Here is a 14,454-nt window from a genome sequence, read left to right on the forward strand (position 1 = left end):
GAAACATGTCGCGCGGCGTATTAGACGAGTTATTTTAGTTGAAAGAAATTTCAACTGGGAAAAATATGAGACTCGAAGTATTTTCGTCGTGGGTCATTAAACCCGAATAGATTTAGGTAAAATAGCATTTCAGCTTGACGAGTTTTTGCTTCATGTGTCCGCTATCCTAACATGAATGACGTAATAGCTTAGCGGCAACGGCGCACGGACCCGCCCAATTTTTGCTGCAAAAAATTGCTTCTTGACAATCGTCATATGCAGTATTCAATATGTGTTGAGAGAGGCAAGGTGTTCTCGTCTGTTTCGAGTCGAAAGGCAAACTAATGAATTGGGCACTTCCGTAACCAGAGCTAAAAAAGCAGAATAAAGAAAAGATTGTCTGTTGTAAAAGCATGCCCCTTTTATGGAATTTTATTTTGCAACGAACTCGATTTGATACGCTTTACATATATATAAATCTGCGTATATATCTGACAAGAAGACTTGTCAGATATATACGCAGCAAGTACATAAAAATTCCGGTCGATTTCTAGCTCGGTCATAGCAGACCTACCCGTACATACCTATAACGGTTGCAGAATCTTGCCCCTGCAACAATTCATTCGGGCATTCGGATTATTGGTAACGATGGACCTTGTCTAAAGCCCTTCGCTGTAGCAGGAAAACGAGTTCCTCATAGGCGAGCTTGTTAACAGTGTCCATTCATTGAAATACTATAGTTATTGTTTCTTCGTTTAAAGAAAATTGAGTGGCCTTTAAAGGCCAGTGAAATTTTTCGGGAACAAAATCTAGTTTTGTCAATAGTCGATTGTGGTACCAGATTGTGAGATCAGACACTCCGCCCGGCGACCCAGATAGTAGAAAACTGATGAAGGGTGTCCGGAAATGAACTTTTACTGAGCTAACGAAAAAAAATGCCACGAGTCTTAAGAGCGAATCTTTACTGTTCGAATTGTAGCGTAACTCGAGCTTTTAAACAGGTATTAAAAACCGTACTGACCGATGCAAGTGAACATAAAACGGAAGAGTCGGTCATAGAGAATTGCACTACACAAAGCATCTACATAAATGGGTCATGAAAGATAAGGTTAGTACTTTTTTTAGTGGCAAGGGACCGTGAACGGAATGCTTTAAATTCTGACGATTGACCTCTCAAAGCTTTGGTCGTTCCGTCAAATTTTCAGGCGTTTTTTTTTTGAGAATCAGCCCGATGACTGTAATGGTTATAATTTTGAAATGTTTTAATTATTCCAACATCTCTTTTCATCCCAGTCTTCATCATAGAAGCACAAACAAATACGTACAGTCAAATGCTTCGCAATTCATCACATTGAAAAAGTTACATATAAGTTCTGTTTTTGACTTGTATCTTCACTTCATTCCACTCGATTCGGCGGTAGGAGAACGCATGCAGTACTGTTTCTTCAGGGGCACATGCTGCGTAGAACGAAACCACAATCATCTTTAAAAAACTGTTCTTCCACCTTATTCTACCTCTTTCTTCTGATTTCCTATCCAAATAGCAGTAAATGCCGGGCAAATCGAGCCATTGTCGTGTGTTGTCCTTTGCGCGTCATAAGAACTAGCAGTGATGGCTATCTCGCCGCTGAAAACGCCGTCCTTGTTAGCACACCCTAACAAGAGCAGTGGTACCAGTCTTAGAGAAAATGCAGCGGGAGACGTACAAAACGTTGTCTATATTGCTCCCGCAGTCCACAAGGATTCTGAACAGCGTTAGGTGTTCTGCGGTGTTTTCAATTGTCGGGTTCCCCTTTTTTTATCTCTTTCACTCAACCTGCCACCTCCAACTGCGTACCGCTTCTTCCATAGGCGTAGGATGGTGTGGAAAAGCGCAAGGCATCGTGGCCACCTACACAAGGGTCCGTTACAGATTTGTACCGGTACACCCGGTTTTCATTTTGTAGACAGAGGCCGCCGCCGAGGAAAACTTGGGGGTCGGGGGGAGGCCAAATTGTTCCCGGGAGATGGAATAAAACACGAATACGTCGTTACGTGGAAATGAAACATATGGGGAGCTTGGACAACAACGAGCGGGCACCAAAGCGAAGGTGCTGTGAGAAAACAGGACGAAATCCAACACTAAGACTAAGCTAGCGCGTGTTCGATGTTGGCACAACGATAATATCTTAACCATAGCGGTGGCGCTTATGACAACTGCAAGATCCGTCATTATCATTTTTATTATAAGCATCGTTTGTATATGAGAAAAAAGAAGGTCGGATGGTCATCGATAGATATTGATGGTTGGACGGTCATTGTGATGACACATGATTCCGTACGATGGTCGAGTAGCGCAGCTGCGTCACCCGCTATCATAGCCGGCATTACGTCATTACGACAATGAAAAAGAATGCTCAACGGTGCTGTTGCTCTTGATCGAATCAATAGACTTGTACCTTCTTTCATTATTTAAAAATAGAGTAATATTGGTTATGGGTTATATGGATATGGGTGATCATTCGCTTGGGTTTTACATCATGCTTACCTGTTCTATGCGCTTAAGACGTGCGGATAATGAGGCAAAGATAAACATATTTTAGTCATTGGCCAAACTTAGGCAAAAGAATTGCAAATGGCGTAATGAACAAGCGTACAGACTTCCATTGACTGCGTCTATTTTCAATCCATTATTGAGACATGTATTGCAGTAATGATGATGCGATATAAAGGAAGAACAAATATAAAAGTCGCAGCTTATATTTATTAATCCGTTCATATGTATAATATTTGTTTTTTTTTTTGCTTTCTTGATAACTGTTCAAACTATCCTTTAGTCATCAATCAGCTGCCCTTTACGTATACATTTATTTTCATGTGCGAGCAGAACAAACAAAGAAAACTTCTGAATGTATTGTTTTGTACACGGATTGACTGAATAATCCTCTGAAGACCATTTGTCAGCATGGTCCTTTGAAACATGTGGCATCGACATATACCGATGAACTGAACTAGTTGCTTATAAGCAATTCTATCACAAACCTTCAGTGACTGTTGCCTACGACCGCGGTAAGTTAACGTTGACGCATACAATAAACGGTAAAAATCAATGGCCAACTACCGTCTGACCGGTAAGAGTCACAGAATTTGATCGATAATAGAGTCCCCGATGAAATCTTTATCTCGACTTTTTCCTACTTGTAGCCAGATTGGGTAGCGTATTTCCCTTGATATATAGACAAATTTCACCTTGAAAACATTATATTTTACCTTATTCATAAGGCGTCTGTGCAGACAGTGAGCTGCAACCAAAAATGGCTTATTCTTTTTGCCGAAGGCGTGCCCTCCATTGTATATGGTGATCAGCTATACATTGTAGTATGAGCTCAAGCATTTTTCATATATGCTGAAGAGGTTAATTTGAATTCAACAAATGGGCATGTTCCATTGTCAAAATTTGGCCATGCAAATGGTAAATTACAGCTACTGTTGTAAATGAGCAATTAAGAGCCCTACAGAAAGTCAAATGTTTTAGATAGATATATACATAGGTAGTTAGGTGAGAAAATTCTACGAAGCGTATAGGTGCTATTGTCGCATATTGTCCATATGAGCCTTCGTCGATAAGCGCTCGACTATTACCGAAAGCGGACATGTTATCGCCAGCTGGGTGTCAATTCTGTTTTTTCTTTTAACCCTAATAGTCAAATTATACTAATTTTGATGGGAGGTAAAATGTACCTTCTAGTTTAGGTTCTGTTATATCAACTTCTTGTTTTTTATTTATTATATGAAAGTCTATAATCTCTATACGTTTAGTATTAAATGCCTATAACTTGAATTTCACAATTGCATGAGGTTATAATTTTTCTTCTGTTATAAGTGCTTCTAATGAGTAGAATTTGAATCTTTGGCTCACTTTTCCTAGGACGGTTATCTGCGGGCCCTTGCGCAGATCTATTCCATACCTTCTTACTGTTGGGCTTCCAAGCTTCTTACCAAGGCTTCTATAGATAAGCGAGTGTTTGTTTATTACCGTACTTTTATACATGTTTACAATTCTAACACGTTACGAACGCTGTCGATAGGTCTTTCGAGGCGATTAAATGCCAGTGTCGTTAGAATAGTGCCATATAGTAAAGATTGCATCTTTATTAAGCTATCTTTTCGCTATAAGGTTTGGATACGATTTCCTGTTTGTTTTTTCTTTGTGATCAGGGTACGTGTTCTGCTTTTGTTGTCTTGTTGTCTCGTCTGGTAAGGCCACAGATAGTCGGTAATAGTCAAGATAATGTTTACCCCCTTATGTACATAGGCAAAAGTTCTCGCACCTTAGGAACATAGTGTTTAAAAGGTACTGGGAATAGAATCAAGGTGTTTTACAGTACACTTTGTCCCCTTATAACAGTAGCATGGTTATCTACTAAACTTAATGACGCGTTGCGGTCTGGGCTTGAAACTGGGTATAGACATACTCCGTTTAGAGCAGAAGCTATTCGTTTGAAGTGATTCAAATCGTTCCTTAATACCAATATATTATATAATGATACATTGATAAAAAACGAACGTTACAAATAGAGTAGTCGATGCTAACCTCTGCAGAAACGTAACGTCATCATAAAACATCAGCAGTATACATACCCGCAATATACGTGCATAGAATCAGCTGATGAAAAAAACACGCCTCGCTCCACATTTTTTGAAACTTTAAGGTATAACAATGCTAACTGCCAGCTCAGGTTGACATCTCGGGGCAATCAAAAGTACTTCAGTGTGAACTTCTGGGAAATTCTACTGAGCACTAGGTGTGAGTGCTAAGTATTTGTTCTCAATGTTCACTTATTATTATTACTATTATTATATATTCAATATGCAGTTAATTACAAGCAGAAGATACTTAATACAAGACTTTCTCACACGTCCGGAATCGATTGAGTAGCGCGCCTGCTTGTGCATGTGCAGTGATCGTTGTTTAAGAGCTGATCGAGAAAATGTTATCAGATTCGTTTGGAGTCCTGCTATTTACCACTTGTTTATTTGCGGAAAATCAGTGACAAAAAAACACAGCAAAGCAAGTTATGAGAAAAAAAAAAGAAGTGCCAACAGCACAAATTTTCGTAACCCGATAAAAATTATGGGGTTACGCATAGCCTTGTTTCATTTACACCGTTGGACTTGCGTTATCCTTTTAGCAGACGGCACTTTACCTAGCCGTTTGCTATGGGCGAAGGATCACTTTGTCCAACGAGCTGGCCCGCTTTCGTTGCTTTAAAATAGCACCCAGCAAAAAGACTATATAACCATCAAATGGCAAAGGCCTTCTGTCGTAAATAACACATTTCAGCGTCTGCTTCAACAGTTTTTGTGTTGGTCACGACTGGCTTGCAGCTGTTCCGTTGTTGAAGCATTGTTACTTAGGAGATTGTACCTTAACTTGCAACTCCAGAGCTTTGTGCACGTCTGCTGCTATGTGCGGCTATCCCCGTTCACGATCCTTTATGTCATTGCCGTTTTGTGACGGTACCTGCTGTAAAAGTGCTCGTGCCTATGGTAATAAAAGCTGAGCGTAGTTGTCCACCAACCAGCCGAAGGACTACTGTTTCTGCTGACTGAAAAGACAAGAAATGGGTCATGGCCTGGTCCATTGGCTTGGTGGGGTCGTTACTCTCTGTTTCGTTACCTTCTTGACACTCGTCTTTGTTGCTGCACTTTGCTAATGTGTATGCTCGTGCGTAGATCAACTCTGGCTCCCATTTTAGAATTTACCGCACCCAGGATATATTTGCCCTTGAGCAATCGTAATTTGTAGCCAGGTAGGTAGGTAGGTAGGTAGGTAGGTAGGTGGATGGAGAAAAACAAACCTCTGAAGTGAACACTTAGAGGTTTGGAGGGTAGAAAAACTCAAGTGTTAGAGGATAGTGCGGGAATGTGGAAAAGCGAAAAGTGAGCTTTTGAACGAATTTACGAAAATTAGATAGTCACGACTTCAGGTTTCCCGCACTTTCACTGTGTTCGGATGCTCAGACCCGAAAAGGTATCGCTTGTGATTTAGCTGGGGTAACTGCGCAAGCGGCGCAGCTTTACGATTTCTCCCAAAAAAAAGCTAATGTACAGCTCTCCCTGACCGTAAAGGAAATCGGGTATATGTCTCTGAATACGCTCTAGCCTCAATGCTACTTACAATTGGGTCGGTAGGCAACCTGACAGCTGCAGCAGTCACTAGGGTAAACGACAAGACTAAACCAAGAGGCGGCTGGTGGTATCGCATTAGTTTACACCGCACAAATGACGGGCTACACAGCGTTCATAATTGCTTCGTATACATTGAGACCAGGGCGGGTCAACGGGCCGCATTTGGCCATTGAACAAAGCGAACGACGCCTCTGACTTAGAAAAGAGGCGGAACAGGACTCGATCAAAGCTGAGAGAAATGAGGCCTGCCACAGCGCGCATTCTGCTGTTATTTAACTTTGTATGTTGCACGTTTGGGCGCAATTGACAAAGGATGTCGGCACTAGTTATAATGCCCAATTCACCTAAATGTGCGTCGGCTAGGGTTTTTTATGAGTCGAGTTACGAAAATCATCTATAATAACAACTACCAATATACCTTGCACTAAAAAATAGGTTTTTCGCATATCGGCGCATAGATTACGTCCGTTATGGTTTGTCACTTCCGTATTATAAACTGTTTGTTGCTCACATATATGCGTATATATATATATGGGAAATCCTTTCCTAACTCCATAGACCAATTGTGATCCTTGTTCGGCGTCACGTCGGAGCGATGTATATTCGAAAAAAAAAAGTGGTCTCTAGTTCAGTGACGTTACAAAAACTGCCGAAACAATCCGAAATACATGTGGTATGTTTGACGATGCTTTTATAGCTTTTATAGATGCTAAGTTAAAAAATGACATCTTCAACTTAAAAATGCAGTCAACTCACGCTTTGGAGATCTTTGACATGATCCTTAGAGCAACAACTGAAGCTACATTAGGGGCCTGTTCTACCTCATCGTGTTTCTGCCAAATACATAGTCCTTCCGTCTGCTCTCAGAAAAAACAGCCGAAAAAAGTGTGACCCGGCCACTTCACATGGCCTTACAACAACTAGATCTCGTTGATGTTTATTGGAGTGGATGTACGCATCTCGATTAGAGGGACCTTTACTAGATGCGTGGTGTAAAAATGCCAACAAAATACACGCAAGACCATCGAGTCGAGAATCGAGGTGGCTCACAGTAATCAAACGGGATTAACCTTGTCGAGGTCTCGTCATTATCAACGCTTGGGTAGTGCCTATAGATATGCAAAAGTGCCGCAGCGAAAGGAAGAGCGCCGGCCGATGGTGCTGACATGAACAGGAAATTTATTTACATCCCTATGGGGGCCGCCACGGTAAACAAAAGTAAAGGGGCAACTCTGAGTGACCTTTAATCTAGTGGTAACTATAAATGACCCCTTCGTTGTTTTCTCAAGGCATATCAGAACGTATGCGTGTATGTAAGCAAAAGAGAAATACATAGATAAGTTTCGGTTTAAAGTTGGTACATTACTTAATGTACCTTTAGGGACGATGTCGTTAGTTGATGACTTTGCCCACAGATAATTCGTACGCAGTTATAATTAACAGTTTTCGTTATGTCTGTAAGATCTATATACTCTTTATCGGTCTTCTTAACTTATCTCAATCTATTAGTACTTAAATGTAATACTTTATCTAAGCCTACTCTGTCCATTACATTCGTATATAGGTTTAGAGCCTGGTTAACGTAATTGTTGCACTGCTTGCCAATTCCTGTTCAACTTCGTTGACTTTATGTTCTGAAACAGCGTATTAAAATAGTATAGAAACGTAGAGGAATCCCGGAGCGGAAAATAAACAGACAAAAAAAAGTTTTGTTAAAGAGACAAATTATATATACTTATCGTTGACTTGTTTCGTTTGTGTTTTTTTTTTGTAGCAATTCAGGGTACTGTTTAATCAATTAAAATTAATTAATTGAAAATTAATGAATGATATGATATAGTAAAAATCTAATTTGACATCCCTATTCTATACTATGTACGGAACACGCAAAAATCCGTTTTGTCAGAACTCAATATAGCAACTTCTTTCTAGGCTATATCTGATTACATATTGTATTATATAAAAGCTTATTATGTATCGAATTGATATGGTAGTGTTTTTCTCAATACCTTTACGATTCAGAGTTTCTAAAGCAAGGCGAATCGGAACAGAGATAGTAGGAGATTTAACGTCAGCCTTTCTGATCTTTGAGCTTTTCGTTTCTTGTACGGACATCCTCGGTCCATGTAACGCCTTTGTAGGAAAATATGCAATAATCTGTTGTCTCATATGGGTGAAGCCTATTTCCTGCTGCTCGTTAGATCTGTTCGTAATACTCTTCTAGTTTTCTAGCTTTCCTTTATTATTAGTGAGCAAGGAACCTTTATTTAAACCTATTTTTAATAAGCAATCGTTTCTCTTCATGTTTTAGGCCTCACGTGGAGATCAATGCTTGCCGCTAATATGAGCTAGCCTACATTTTTTACAGCCTTGAGTATAAACAAATCGGTTTTTTCTTCTGCTCTGATGAATAATATAAAAGGTAATAGACAAAGATACGAGCTCATCTCTACCGCGCGCTAGGTCAAAAAGCTGAGAACCCCATTCGGAGGTCATCAGACGCAAACGACGGTCATTGTCGACCCGAACAAGTCACAGCTCAACCAGCGACAATAGGCCAAAAATATTCTACAGGCAAATATCGAATAACAATACAAATAGAGCCAAACTAGTTAGCAGTAATCAGGCCTGATAAAGGATCAGAGTGCATTTTCATTATGAGCAAAGCCAAAAAACATATCGAGAGATCACACACACACACACACATCATCCGCAATATTGAGCATGCTGGAAAGCCTTTTAACGATAGAGAAGAAAAGCTGTATTCTCTCAGATAACAACAAATTAGCGATGGCTCGAACAGGGGCAAGCTTCATACACTTACAATACTGTTACAATTAGGAAGGTTTCTAATTCCGACAATCTGAATTGGATGACCGATGGACACCCGGAAGTGCATCAATTATGATGATATCGAAAATGACTAATGAACGAATAGTTGACTGTACGAAGCAGAGTGCCGGCAGATTACTTTTGCCAACAATATTCTGTAACCGAGAGTATCATTGTACTTGGTACTATAGTTTGGCAATTAACGGAAAGAAATTACCGAGCATTTGATTACTCGGAGGTGTCAATATGTTATATGTTGAGTACATTTTTTTTATTCTCATTCAAGTTAGGTGGAGGGGGCGAGCCTTGCGTCGCATTATATATTGCTAAAGTATTCCATTGGACAAAATAATACTTGTCCTATTAGGAAAGGACCGTTTGACTCTTGTAAGCCAATCAGGCACCAGTTAGAGGAAGAGCTTTTCCTAGTCACATACAGCTACATACATTCTAAAGTGAGTGGCGTCAATTTGGCAATTTTTTTTTTTTATCATACGCGAAACACCGTTATGTATTAAATTTCAGTCTTTCGAGCTTTATTTCCGGCATTACATCAGACGAACGGTTCTATACAATGGAAGTGCAATGAAATACACTTCCAGTTTCGGTACTAGACCGTCGGGCGTTCCTAAGTTCATTAGGGACCTATGTTACCACAGCACTATCACATGGGCGTGTTGAAGACCCAATCAACAAAGATCTCCTTACGTACTCCGGTCCACTGTCATATCATCTTAACGTTTTGTTTCTAGGTGCTTTCAACTTGGATTTCATATAGCAGACTAAAAGTTCATTGATTACCTCACTTACTATGATGTAGACTTTACTACTTCGAAGCTACCGTGTTTGCCTCACTGGTAACGAGCGGAATATACTTGGAATGAATATCTTTATCTAATGCAACGTTTCTTGATTGATCACAGGAATTTGCTAGCTTGATACTATATGCAGGAATGTACCGATAATGGAAATCCGTTATCAAATGTTTTTATCATCAAGGCGGCTAGTGAGAATTGGTTCTACGTTACTTTTATTCAATTCAGTTGAAGTAACACCTTTTTTGCCAAAAGGCAGGAGATTTATAATAATAAAGATATAGAATATGCATTACGACGGGAAATTATTCATCCTCAGGAATATTCCCAGGAAGTGGTTAGTTTAAGGTAATTGCCTTCAGCGGAAGGAGCTGGATTTTGGCTGTACAATTTTTTGGCCTATTAATCATAGGTGGCTTTTATAGATTCGCTTCTAAGACAGCTGTAAAAACTAGACAACGAATAACAAGCGCACCTTGTTTATTTCGAGCACACAAAGCCAGTGAAGTCAGTCAAAAAAAAAAAAAATAAAAAGAATTCGATTAGCTCTAAGATGCCTAGCATAGTTTTCTAGGTGGGGTAGCGAGACAAGAGACCGATTAGCGGCGATAAAATACTTATTTTGGACAAATCGACTGCTTTTTGAACAAAGGCAGATAACGAGGACTACTTTGATAATACACGGTGCTGACGAATCATCATACGATACTTGAGTTCCGCATGGACGCACTGAGACGTCCTGGAAGCGAGCTGAATTGGTAGGCATCCTCTGTGAATGCTATAAGAATTCGGCATAGGAACAGAGCTTTCAATGCGGCTAGAAGAAGTGAGATATTTTATAAGACGATTATCGTAATAAATATCTCTGCCAAGGATATTTATATCCTTGGCAGAGATATTTGTGCTTGGCCGCGTTTGATACGTCCGCATCGAACATACAGCTACATACCGACAAATGCAATAGCACGACGAAGTGTGACGTCCGATAGAAGAGGTCTAACAGGTTAATTATGATTGCACGATATCATGTAATATAGTAAACAGTTTCTGGAAAGCATTCGAATCAAAAGGACCTAATTAGGCCGAATAATTAATTAAAAACGAATACGCAATGCTCTAATCAGGCTTTTTTTTTTTTGCTTCAAATAATCTCCGCATATGCATAGTGATACTTTTTCAACCTCGTAGGTCTTAGATTCAACAATCTTCTCTAGCTCGCGTGACCTTACCATAGCTACTCAAACGCCAAGGCCACTACAGTAAAAACGTATTCCATGAACAATTTGGCCAAGTGTCCTGGATCGTATCTAAGCATTGGCAAGGAACAGCCGGTCGATACCGCTGTGTCCGAAGCACGCAAAAGCCCGAGTGGTCTCAATGACTTAAAAGAGATTAGTACTTTTCCCAAAAAAAATGTGCGGCTAGAATGATTGCACAAAGTTCTTTTCGATTTCTTCTTTCGCCGTAGTCAACTTCGTGAGCGAAAACTAGAGAAAAGTGAACATATATATGATTGGTGCAATTTTCATTTTCATTAGCCACTTGCCTCAATTTGAAAAGAATGAAAATTTTACTTCTTTCGTATACGGAAAGCAGATCGCCAAACCGGTTTTTCGTTTCGCTAACCATAAATTACGACAGACAATATTCATATCCGTACATGTACTCCTCTTTGAGAGCAGAAAAGTTGCCGGCACAGAACTTGGGCTGAGTAGATTAATTTTCCTGCCAAGGAGACAGTAAAGGCGAACACGCCACCTTCGTTACAGCCGTTGTCGGTAAGGGTAGCCGCTCATTCTTAGACCACGATTCCCCGTAATTCCAACGCTAGCCATAAACTATACGGCCTATTTGTATTGAGTCCCTTTACAACACGGGCAACCAATTAGCTGTTGGTCGGTATCGAGTGGCCGGTCTCCCTTCAGGTGTTGAGTATATGTGGACGCACGAGGCATCATTCACCGAATGATGACTATTCCTTGAATTATTCAGGTTAGAAACACTACCATGGCACGTGTAAGGTAGCGGTAACTGATACAGTCCTTTTTAGTACAATTTACGGCTAATCGTGTGTCTTGCCGCTCGCGACTGCCGCTTGCAGTGTCCATAGCCACAAACGGCGACGTAAACTGGTTGACATAGATACATGGGTTCGATGAGCGTTAGTTTACTAGCCTTCTCTCACCCGACATACGAATCCTTCGAGCCTAAACGATGAAACGTATTTAGGACGCGTTCAAGCTCGATGTAAGCTTACTTTTCACAAGCTGTCTGCTTTGTTCAGCGAGCGAGCGGTGGAAGCTGCTGGAGCACGTACGTCTTTTTAGACTTGGCGCTTCCTCAGTTTATTAGACGCCAGTGAACGGACGCATGTAAGAGCGCTTTGAAGTTTGGAAGACTTAAGCTAAACGCGTCGATATCATCCTCTTCCGCGAGAAATTGCATGCGCGTAAAGGGCAGCTATAGACTCGAGTGGTAGAGGTCATGGTCCCTTAAGGAGCTTCTGTTAGGCTTGGTTCTATGTTGAGTAAATTCGTGGCTTTTCTGATAGGATCCTGATCAATTCGGCCGTGAATTTTCTTTACGCTCTCTGTGTTGAGCACTAAGCAAGGTTACTAGGAAGGGGGGAGGGGTAAATGCAGACCTTTTCTCGTCGTTCTGTCCATCGTGATGGTGCAATCTGCAATACGTTGCGCGTATTTACTCCGCCATGTTGGCCTCGTTTACCGGCTGGCTTATGTCATCCGCACAAACGCATTGGACAACCAGTGGTGTGCGACTAACGGTGGCAAACTCGTTTGGATGATGATAATTATACTAGTAATACTGATTTCTTGCTGATACCTTTTAAGGTCGCCGTCTCAAGCATGTTGTCGACTGCAGTCGCCTACCCTATATATAAAGGTGCTAATGGTAGGAGCTCGGCACAACTTCCCTTAGAACGATTCTGTTTTGATTTGAGGTACTATTTGTTATTTACACAATGCATACCCGAACAAACATGTGCGCAAATGGCGTTCATCTGACCCTTTGTTTACGACTGAGCATTGACCAAGTTTATGTCTAAATAATTAACAGATAATAAACACAGCAAAGCTATATGTATATAGCATGTGACCCAAACATACATGTAGAAGTACATAATATCTATGCTGATTCATGAAAATTCTCAGATTACACAAAACTTTAACGAGATGCTACACGTCGACCTTGAGGGGGGGGGGGGGGTAAACTGGAAGGACATGAACGTTGTATGAGTCCAGACGCTCAGCATCATCATCGCAGAATTTGATGTCAGGAACAAAAATATTCGCAGCAGGTTGCGGCTTCCGCAGAAACCTGAGCTCTAACTTAACGATGGGCCGAGATGTATTATATCATGTGTACATATGTACAAAGTAAGTTTAAGTCCACGCAGGCTAATATGGAGAACGTTTATACATCCCCCCATATATACCGCACAGACCAGCCATATAACAACTTCTAGTTTTTTCTCTTGCTTTGGCTATATAATAGCAGCACGTTGCCGGTACTGATGTTGATTTGTTTTGTTTAGAATTTCCCGCGCTCAGTTTATGGAACATTCATCTCATCAATCCCATTTTGAAGACATAATGTCTTCAAATAGGGATTGATGAGATCTGCCATAGTATTGTGTTGGCCCTGAATCGAAGCACAAGTCCATTGATGACACCTAGCCAATGATATGTGGTTCCGCATTAGTTAAAAATGATTTGACATTAGCCTTTTCAGGACCTTGGAGCTCAATAGCGGGCACCATCAACAACTGTGCATGCGGTATCACAAAGCCGTTTCGTAAACAAACTAATATGCCAGTAGTGAATTACCACTAAATATATACACGAGATTAATCATATATAATTAGATATCGCATCTATAGTTAATGTGAACTAGCGTCAAACAGAATGTAAGCGTGTCTCAAATAAGCCATTTTCCCTTTATGCCTGATTATATTTTTTGGATCTAGAATATAATGGACACGTACAAGCTAGAAACGGCGGCTATTTCTTTCCTACATTTTTTCCTAAGATATCCTTGGTATTGGTCTGCGTTATTTACATTTACGTTACCATGGTAAAGTAACAACTTGTTATTATTGCCTCACGCAGATAGTCGAGAAAGTTTATGTTGAAAAATCTGCAAAGTAATGCCTCCACGTGGGTGAATCGATTGCGCAACTATCAAACCTGCGAACCTTTTTTTATCGAACTTCAGATCTGTGACTGGCATTTCTGATGATCTGCATTGCTTCGTCAATCTCCGATTTTCTATTGCAAATAGAACCACTGAATGTTTCGCACGATTGAACACAATTACCATGAATTAGGTTTAGCAAAAGCACGTGGTCGTTTTTGTGTATGGATGTATGTGTGTCTAACTAGGCGTATAAGTAATGGTTTTCCTCTACAGCTAGAGTCTGTCCTTTTTCTACTGGATATCATCTGTTTTGTTTTGTTGATTGATCTGTTGAATTACTTAGAGAACAGTTTATGACCCGATTACTTAAAGTACTTGCGATAAAAGCTAGATTTAATCCAATATACGACATAGCTCAACTCAGCTTTCTCCAGGGAACGCGTCCGCACTGCTTAATTCATTACTTCAGAAGACCTTTTTTTTCTTTTATACGTACGCC

At 40.4% G+C, this 14,454-nt stretch overlaps 1 long non-coding RNA gene across 15 annotated transcripts in view; it reads left to right on the forward strand.

Annotated features, from left to right (window-relative positions):
- LOC111260052 (uncharacterized) overlaps nucleotides 1-14,454 on the forward strand; it is a 105,784-nt gene that overhangs the window by 52,097 nt on the left and 39,233 nt on the right. The window lies entirely within an intron of this gene.

Source organism: Varroa jacobsoni, unplaced genomic scaffold (assembly GCF_002532875.2).
Source record: "Varroa jacobsoni isolate VJ856 unplaced genomic scaffold, vjacob_1.0 scaffold_394, whole genome shotgun sequence".
Lineage (NCBI taxonomy): Eukaryota > Metazoa > Arthropoda > Arachnida > Mesostigmata > Varroidae > Varroa > Varroa jacobsoni.